This window comes from Diadema setosum, chromosome 1 (genome assembly GCF_964275005.1).
Source record: "Diadema setosum chromosome 1, eeDiaSeto1, whole genome shotgun sequence".
Classification (NCBI taxonomy): Eukaryota; Metazoa; Echinodermata; class Echinoidea; order Diadematoida; family Diadematidae; genus Diadema; species Diadema setosum.
Genome location: NC_092685.1, coordinates 20411484 through 20422452, shown reverse-complemented (window position 1 = coordinate 20422452; position 10969 = coordinate 20411484).

The window sequence follows — 10969 nt, the reverse complement described above, 5'->3', positions numbered from 1 at the left end:
GCAAGCAAGGAAATAAAATGGAACTAATGATAAAACAAACAAACATGAATGCCTATTGCAATACCCCCACCCCCACCCCCCCCCCCCCCGCCGAACTGGAGGGAGAAGATAGTCATGCGACGCCAATGAGAAGACGGAGAGAATTACTTTTATTTCGATCTCACTGTGTAAGAAGAAACAAAACTCGAGTATCATCCCATCCTATATACCTCCCGCTCCACTCAATCTCTTTTACAGCTGTCATGTATAGATGGAGGCCAGAGTAATATTCAAGCACAGTAAGTTACGTCCGTACGGTGAGAAGCAACTTGTTGATAATCCACTGTCTGGCTCAGGAGTGTAATGGTCGCTGTTGATGTTGTCATAATCAGAAACATGGCTGAATACTAATGTTAAATACGTACAATGTACCTTGTTGCTCACTGCATTTTTCAAAATCAGTTTTCTCATTTTCTATCTCTAAGTCTGTGTTTTCTTTTCTGTATGGACAAAGAAAAAAAAAACACTCACATAACAAGAGTCACTTTCTGTCGAGATTGTCAGGAGAAGACTGATATTGTTATAAAACCGTCTGGCGGGAAGTTGATCCCCAGATGTAGAGAATTGATCGTGATTATTTGTCACCCCCGGGCGAAGGGCCTGAATAATGGATGGCACGGAGATTGCGTTGCTTTCCCCCCATTTTCGTCCGAGGTCAAAGATTAACCCTTTGGTTGCTATCATGTTTCCAGATCTCTCGGCGTATGGTATAGAAAGGTAACGTTACAATTCTGAATGCACACTCCACATAATGATGTGGCTATGACAGAACCCTTCATGCTATACAACTCATGAGCAGCAAACACGTTTGATCCTATACAAATGTATATCATGGAAAAACAATGGTTTAAATGGTTATTGTATTTTAGATTGTACACTCTTGTAATAAAGAGAGTATACTGATGGCTTTTAGAGGATTAATTTTGACATCATCAGTTAGACTTGAAAGCTGCCGCCATGCTAGCTTAACGGTTACGAATTAGTTTGGCGTGTGTAAACACAAGGCCCATCTTGCTGTTGGCGTTTCATAATGGCAACGTTCGGTTTGTTAGTATTATGAAAATGTCCTTTCTGGCTTTGTAACAATGCTGAGAATCTTTGAATTACCAATATCATAGTATCGAAGTATACAATCAGTTATATAAAGTAGGAAAAATGACTACTTTGTCGTGAGAAGTGTGGGATATACATGCAGTGCGTGTGGCCTCAAACTCTCACGTAGTCATACCATGTCCATCCAGAACGCAAAATCACTCTGCATTATCAAGGACCATCCATCCACCCGCCCGCCCCTCCAAAAACCAGGCATCGACCATTTGTTTTCCGGTGGTATTGATGAATATCGTACGGCACATGTCCATTAGCACCATCGCACACGGGCGGCACTATAGCTAATACCGAGTGCAGTTCCATCGTATATGGAATTTTACCTGATGCTTACTCAATATGGCAGGTTGCCGTAAGTCAAGGCTAAAATCATCTAACCGAAGAGACGTTTCATACCTCCGGTAATCAATTAAAAGCACTATATATGGCTACGCGATACAAGAACAAAAAATGGATTCCCACCCAAAAATAGAGGATCAGGTTCAGGTATTGCTGCAATAATTATAATATACAACACAGCAGCGACACATTGACTTACATACAGCAAAGTGCAAAATGAACGAAATTTCACGTGAACGTTACAAGGCCATTTTCAATTTCACTAGAGCTTTCTAGTTCTTCTTTTTTTTTTTTTTTTTTACGGAAGAGAATGGTTAGAAACAGAGAGTTGTTTTCTTAATTGAGGCATATGACGTGTTGACATGAATTAATATCTGGGTGTCATGCTTGGTAATCAGTGTTATGGATGTATGAAATCAAACCTTCCTTGTTCCTGCTTTATTTTGAGACTTTTTTTTTGCCCCTAGTACAGTGAAATCTAATAATAATGATAATGATGATAATGGCAATGATGATGATAGTAATAGTGATAGTAATAATAATAATAATAATAATAATAATAATAATAATAATAAATACTAATGATTATTCTCATTCTTATCTTTATCATTGTTATTATAATTATCATTTTTATCATACATGATTATATAGACATAGAATTCAATATACATCAACCCTACAAGGTATCATGCGCACACAGACACAGACACACACTCACTCCTTCACTCTCTGCTTATTGAAATGCTTCGAAGCGTTTTTCATGCTTCACAAAATCAGCGCATAGTAGCTTGATGATTATCTAAATACCCAATAGGACCTTTGCTCATCTATCTCCTCAATGAACCCTCCCAGATGGGTTTTCTTTTCTCTATTTTTATGTATTTTTTTGTAAGGGAGGGGGAAATTTCATCTGCTTTCAGAAGACAGGAGAGACTTTCGGATGGAGGCCATCAAAATGACGAAGCAATTTTGAGCTGATTAAGAAGAGTTGTATGCACAATGTTCTGGTAGATTACTAAATAGCATACAAGTCATTCGTATTACATTTTAATTATTATTCTCTGTACGCAGGGTGTGTGTGTGTGTGTGTGTGTGTAATGCGCATGTGTAGCCATCTTATGTGTGACGCTCTCTGTGTGCGTGTGTGAGCGTGTGTGTGTGTGTGTGTGTGTGTGTGTGGTGTGTGTATTGATTACAATATCACAACTGCAATGTTATCAACAGTGACAGAGACAGCTTAATTGATAATAAACACACACACACACACACACATAATTATGTATACACATAATACAAGACATCACGAGACTCAACCTATAAAAAGTGGTAGAGCAGCACAGGGTGATTTTAAAATCTCTTCCCATTGTATTTCTCCGTGCAAACAAATCAAATGCCTGCCCTTGCGGCATAGCTTAGCACCATGGCTATTCTCGTTAAAAGCATTACGGTATTGATTTCCTAATCACATATGTGACGCTAATTACACGGGCGCCCTTCGGTGAAATCTTGTTGGATATAATGCATGCCTCATACAATGCGTGGACTCTTTGCAGCTGAAGTTATATGCACTTCATCTTATACCCACACTCATTTATTGTTTACTTGTTACCATGAGTAAATATTCAAATATTTACCCATAACATCAAGCCAAAACCAGATATTCGAAAATTGAGGAAAGAGTCCTCCAACGCTCACCTCTTAAAACAGGCAAAACATTGCAAAGCACATTCATTCACTCACATACAGAGATAGAAACCTGTGCAGGGTATTCGAGTATGCATTAATTGATAGATAGAAAAAAAAAAACAACACCCAGATAGATAGAAAATAGATATATGGATAGTTAGTCAGATAGATAGGTAGATAGATAGAGTGTGTGAAGTGTAATATGTGAAAGTGCAAAATAGAAAAAAAAAAAGTCCCCAATTAAGATTATTGTTTAAAAAAAAAGTGCGGCTCGGATGAAAACTGTGTGCAGGGAAGAAGAAAAAAGATGAAATGAGGAAGGACAGATAGCTGATGAAGGAGATGAGGAAAACATTGTCAAACAAACGAAGAGAAGGGAAGATAGGTAGATAGATAGAAATAGATAGACAGATAGATAGATAAAGAGACAGAGAGAGAGAGAGAGAGAGGGGGGGGGGGGGGTGAAGGGGAGTGATGCTATTTACACGTTGATGCCCATCAATGAAAATGATTGTATTAGCGAGTCAATAATACGCCCAATCTGCTGGTTCGTGCGCATTACGGCGATCGATTTATACCACGCTTTCTCCGGTAGATATGGACTAACTATACACCGCTTGGAACGTTGAAGTCCATGTCGAAGGTATCTTGTGTGATCTAACGAAATAAGAGGATAAAAGGGTTCTATTCTACTTTTTGTGAAAGGAGAAGCTTCATCGCCATCGAGGCAGCAAATTTTTATGAATACACCAACTAGTACGGTCTCGTATAATACAATGTTTGGCAGAAAAAAGATGAATGATGGGTGGGGGATGGGAAGTAAAAATCAGCTTCTGTTAACTGGGTCACTCCATTTTTCTTATGAGCCAAAAGTCCAGACATGAGGAATTTCCCTGCGTGGTATTAATTCTTATAGCATTTGGAGGTATATACGTGTGTGTGTGTGTGTGCGTGTGTGTGTGTGTGTGTGTGTGTGTGTGGTGTACACATAGATATAATACGTTGTGTTCAAGCAGTATCAATGTGTAGAATTGATACGGTTCACCTTCTGTGATGTAGATATAATTCTGAATGTGGTGTTTAAAATATGAACGAAACTAGAATAAAGAATACGAACAAAATATGTAGGCCCTACATAAGTTATGTTCGCCTTATTGGGCTACAACATTTTAGTCTGCCGTGAATTATTTGAGACATAGCAAAGTGCCACTCGCTCGCTTTAACGTACCAATGCACATACATACACGGGTATTCAGAACACTCCAGTGCACACAGATAAAACACATAGTATACTCACGTACAGGTGAAAAAACCTCTTTCCAACAAGACCCTTTTGCGTGCAATACCTAACTCACTCAAGCCCATTCATTGACAGAGAGACTAGCTGTGTCAACAATGCATTATTATATCGTACACAAATAATTTGCTTGATTTCAGTCATGTTTTTAATGTCGCAAAGACAATCTTGTCTTTATAGGTCCTACTGCCGTCCAGAATACCATTAGGAAATGCCCTACATAGCCTGCACGAAAATGAAAGAACCAATAATAATTTGGGTGGACTTTTTGGTATCTATAGACTCAACCATCATCGCAGGGGCATTATGTCTATCACGCACACACTCACAAACACACACACACACACACACACACACACACACACACACACACACACACACACGCACACACCGTTTAATGGCGCCTGATAACTGTGCTTTGTATCAGGGAGTCCCTGATTGTACATTGACAGGATGGTGACTCACGTGGTTTTGAGAATCAATGGGATGAGAGGAAGGGTAAGCTAATATTGTAACGTGTAACCAGGGAGGTGGTCCACCTCCCTGGTATAATAACTCACATCGCACACAGACTGATATTTGTCGCGATTTAGTGTAACATCACATGTTTAACTGCTAGGTTTGATCCTTTTACTTTTAAAGAAACTGCTGACTGGAATTCAAAAATGCAGTACACTGGAAAAAAAAAAACAACCAAAGAAATGAATATTGTCACCAGTTCTCGTCGAAATATCCCCATTGTGTAAACATAGCGAACGGAAAAAGCTTATTCTTCTATAATCAATTTGTCACTAAGAATTTCTGATATTATTTTAAACCACTTCTGGAATCAACAGAGAACATTACTATGCTCACACACACACACATACACACACACATAAATATACAAGTGTATGTATATATATATATATAAAATATATAGGGAGAAAAAGAGACCACAAGAATAACTTAAGGTTGTGGAACTTATATTTTGTGGTCCATCTCCACTTTCTCGCACACATCAAAGTATTCCAAGCAGTTGTCAGTACTCTCAGAACTTATAGACATGAAAACAGTGGGTCGAGTAACTTTGTCGGGATCGGAGAGCATTGATTTGTGACGTGCATGGAATTCAGAAGGCAGGTGGTCCAGCGATGATCAGAGACGAGGGGCAAAACTTCTATCATTGATCTAAACCGAGAGAGACAGGTGTCCAGATAGTCTCCGACTGAAACAGGGTAAACACATTCCTCTTATGTGGCAAGCTGAAACGGAGGAATGGAGGGTCCCCACGCACTTACGGGATACGTATGGAATCTCTCCAAGATTGATTTGCCATTTTAAAAAACTGTTAAAGGGAGAGCGGAATATCATAGCGAGCAATGAGAGGGGGAAAGGGGGCGGGGGTGGAAAGGGAGGGGCGGCACTGCTGCAGAGGATGACAAGAGAGGGGACGAGAATGGGTTACATTTTGGGGAGGTGAAGGAACATCGGAGGACAGGATGATGGGAATGGGGATGGGAAAGAGGGCTGTTCGATGACAGAAGGGAGAAGGGGACGGATGGGATTGGGTGGAGCGGGAGAGAGGAAGTCTTGTGCATGGGGAGGCGGATGGAAAGAACTTGGAGGGGGAGGGTGAGATAAGGTAAAGAGGTAGCATCGGGGTAAAAACCAGGAAATAGGTAGGGAGGAGTTGATTGATTGGGGTAGAAAGGATGGGAAGGGAAAAGGAGGAAATGAAAAAAATTCAGAACAGGACAAGGTGGGATGGATTTCATCTTCAGTGATATCTGCAGAGGGAACCATGCCTCGCTATACCATAATTACTTCCATTTAGCATAATCATCAGCGATAGTCTGATTAAATTTAGGACAACCACAAGAAAAAAATAACAACAGTTGTTTCTCTTCTGCTGCCTACAACATTAAACCATATGCGACAAAAGGACAAAAAAGGGTAAATAATCTTGTCTACCCCGATGTGGGGGCGTGGAATTAATGTTTAATTCAATGTCATCCATGAAAAGCCATCGCTGGGAGGGCATCAATCTATTACCTCACTTTCGTGGGAGAGGAGGACACGTGCTATGTGTTATCTATCACCGTTCACTTCCAGTGATGACAGTCGAACCGGTGAAATGCAATATCAATATAACAATCTCGCCACTACCGTGGTAGGTCCTAGCTGATACATGTACATGCATTGATACATTTACTTTTAGTCTTGATGGTTTACAACAAGCGACTGGGAGGGGTGAATTCCGACATTGCAAGGACTAAGCCAGCAATTGTCCATAGCGCAGAATGTGTCCTCTGAATCCTGATCAGCCTCACCTTGTCTCAACCGAAAAATGTAGCAATACGCGGTACTGCACTGTTTTCTATATCAACAACGTATTAACTTCAGATTCCATAAATTTGTTGAGATATACTAATGTTGAAAATCATACCAACAACTACAATAAATGATATGATAAAGAAGAAAAAAGAAAGAAGGGGGAAAAATAATATGTTTAATCATCCTGTCGTCATCACCATCACGGTCATAGTCTTTTGGGTTTTTTGTTTTTGTTTTGTTTTTTGTTTTTTTTACAGGACAGAGACACAAACCCGATTTATCTTCAAAGGGAATTAGAGAAACAAGGACGCATATCAACGTGGAGTTCACTCTATCATGACACCCGCCAGATGTGCGCACTTGAAGGGTATGAAAATTTCAGGAAAACACTCAAGGTAGAGCAAGTGGAGGTCCCTCCTACGAGATTGTCCGTGTAAGAACTTATGTATCATGCTCGTGAATAAAAAAAAAAGCAAGCAAACAAAACAAAAACAAAAACAAAAAACCCCGCCGGATTATCTTTAGGTCTGGTGGGGAAATGGCGCATGCGCACATCTCCGTGCAGACAGCGGGGGGGGGGGGGGGGGGGGGTCTGTTTTATTTCCTTCCGATAATGTTCTTCATAAGGTTTGATATACTAGTAGTGAATGACAGGGGTAGTCTTTTTAGCTCGCCTCTGACAATAACGTACACACTCTCCAATCATTGCACATCAAATAAAAATGCTAATAGCATATACAGTGTAAACACAGCGGAAACTGTGTTCAACCGAGCGCCTCTGTGGTTTTACCTCGTAAATCAGATCTGCAGTTATTGAAGTTGTCCTTCTGCACTGTGGCATCACTCCCTCTTCCTCTCTCTTTCTGCCTTTTATTATTATGTTCAAGCAAATGTCTATCTGTATGACCGTCTGCTGATTGTAACACTAAAATACTCATAAAATTTAAAGTTCTTCGCTTTACTGAGCCTAATGGAACATACCAAGCAGACTAAAAAGGAGAACACTACACTTGGACTTGAATCTGGGTCCTTGGCTTGCAATGGTAATGTTCTACCCACTTGTTCACATTATTGCATCAAAGACAGAGACTGCAGTGATTGTGGATTTGGGCGAATAGCATTGTTTCCCTAACAATATACCTCCTTTATTCTTTCATCATGTATTTTTACATGAATACAACGAAGCCTTGTATACACAATACATGTATACACGCACACACAAACACACACACACACACATGCATATCATCTCACTCTCTCCTCTGTATGTCTGTCTGTCTGTCTCTCACTCATATATGTATTCACTACACAGATATTGCCTTTTTAGAGGTGTGACACTTGACATCCCCTTGGAAGTTATATTTTCTCCAAGAGATTATATTTTCCCTCCACACTGAGCACTGTGGAAAAATATTGTCTGAGGGGAAAATATAACTTTAAAGGGACAATCAAGCATTAGATACAAATATGGACAAGGCAATATTTGTTGTATCATATAGTCTATATTACTTGTAATACTCATTATTTCATTCTATTACTGGTACTGCTGGCAGCCTGTCATAATCTAGAATTCTATTAAATGTCATGGCATCATTGCCGGTAATATAACAATTTTGATCCTTTCTTGATTAGTTGCGTGACTGCATGATGACCAATCGACCACAAGTATTCATGTTGACCATATAAATGAGTGTGTGCATGTGTAGAGGCATTTTTGGACAGTAAGCCTCACAGGATTTGAAGTTAATCATCCGTCTTGTAATTTCTTCTTTCCTGGTTTCAAGTAATCACACAGAAGCACACATACATCATATTAATATGCCAAACTCTGAGACTTCTGCTTCAACAAACAGACATCATTTATTGAGAATAGCAGTCTGCTGAAACCAGGATCAACAGAAATGCGAACTCAGTTTGCATAAACATATCATGGCTTGCCAAGATTTCTTCTACACAATATGGTCTAATACTTGTTTCTACACAAACATCTTATAAACAAACTTGCACTGTTGATATAACCAATACCTATATTGCCTTACCTCACAGCATACACTTTGATACTGAATACATTTGTTACATGATCCAACAAACTTTGGCAAGTACATAATATACGGTACATTTCTAATAACACTGAGGTATGATATATCACTTTACAGCAAAGCTTAATCAAGAATAATATAAAAAAAACACAACTTAAAACTAAACCAAACTGAGTACCCATGAACACGAGTCATTGCTCCTAACATATGTACACACATAAATATCATAAGAACTCAAATACTTTTAGGTCAATTTTTCCACTCCCTTGTGACACACAATATCACAGATATTGCACAAAAAAATAAGAACAATTCAGTTCGCTGGAGAATCGATCACAAGACATTACCTGGAGAGAGCTTTAACCTACACAGTGCTGACACAATACAAGCATCCGAATGGAGACTTCCAATGACAACATGACGTAAAATCTGACTGCTGATCTAGAAGCAACCTGCACAATTCTGGCTAACAAATTCCACTATACTTTACACCATTGTCCTAATTCAATGTTGTGTGGCTGCTCAAGCAATGTCTACAAATCTGCATAAAAGGTTGTGGAAGATACACCAGGCTGTACTCTGATCTTTCCCACCTGCCCCCCGAGCAGTGCAAGGATGGCAGGAAGCAGCCTTTACAGGGAAATATAACAAACATTTCATCATGTTCCTTTAAAGCCACCTGCTCTCTTAACATGTGAATATAATATTCAGATATTGCCTTTTTAAAGGTGTAATATAACACATGACATCCTTGTGGGAGTTATGATAATTATTTTTTCCAAGAGATTATATTTTCCAAAAGTGTGCGGTGCCGAGTGAAAACTAAGCCTTGTATTGAAAAATATAACTTCCAAGGGACTGTGAAGAGTTATATTACTATAATAGACTAGACAAAAAATTGTTATATTTTGTTGTTGACATACAGTGTAGATACACACCATTTCATTCTAGCATGGAGTCACGCCAGTTTGGATGATTGTAAAGCTATGTATTAAACGTCCCGTCAGCAGCCAGTCAAATCATATTATCTGAAATCATATTACCTGGAATCACATTACCTGAAGTGACTTCACTGCTAGCAATATAACAATTTCAATCCTCATTGCATAAGTCACGTGATAGCATGATGACCAATCATTGACCAGTATTCATGTTGAACAATTTACACACACACACACACACACACACACACAACTATATATATATATATATATATATACATAAATTTGTGTGTGTATGTGTGTGTGTGTGTGTTTGTGTGTGTTAAGTACTTTTGGAGTTTGTGACTGTTTTTTTTTAGGCAGTGGACCTGTGACATGACTACAAGATGATCATCTACCACTGCACTAGTGCAGGACCATAATCTGCACCTGTTGCTCTTCCGTCGATAATTTTTTTTTTTTTTTTTGCTTTGCTGTCATAAATTAAAAAAAACAAAACAAACTATAGTGCTGTTTGGAGCCTAAGCACTGTTGTAATGAAATATGGAAGATTTGGTAAAAAAAAACAAATGCGCATGAGGGAAAACACAGGTTTCCTTTCCTTTCAATACACCTGGCATCATGCTCAATTTTTTCATCAACACATTCCTCTGCACAGAATGTGTTCTAGAATAAAAAGGTATGGTACGAAGTCCATTTTGCACTAGAAATTCTAAATTTCAACTGCCATTCAATCATACACCTCTGATAAAGGGTCATATTTAAAAAGATGAAATCTTCAATTGCACAGATGTTTTGCTTGGAATGCATTGATTTTCTTTTTCTCTAAAATATGAGCAATGACAAATACAATAACATTAGACATAGCACATGTATTGGTAAACAAAATGACAACTATACAGACTATCAAAATACATACCTATTATGCAAATAGCAGAATATTCTGTTATCCATTGATTACATTGAGAAATGTCAATGAAAAAAAATACAAACAAAACTGAAATTGTCTGTGCTCTAATATTAGCCTTAAATAAATGTGTGCACACGGAAAGAAACTTACAGGGTAAGCTTAGTTTCCCGGCATTGGAACGTTTATTGCATGCAAATTTAAATGTTGAAACATGATAGAGAGAAGGAGGACTATATCAGAAAAAGATTCTGAAACTTAAAAGTAAATTCAATGGATCACTTCCACCATCATTATA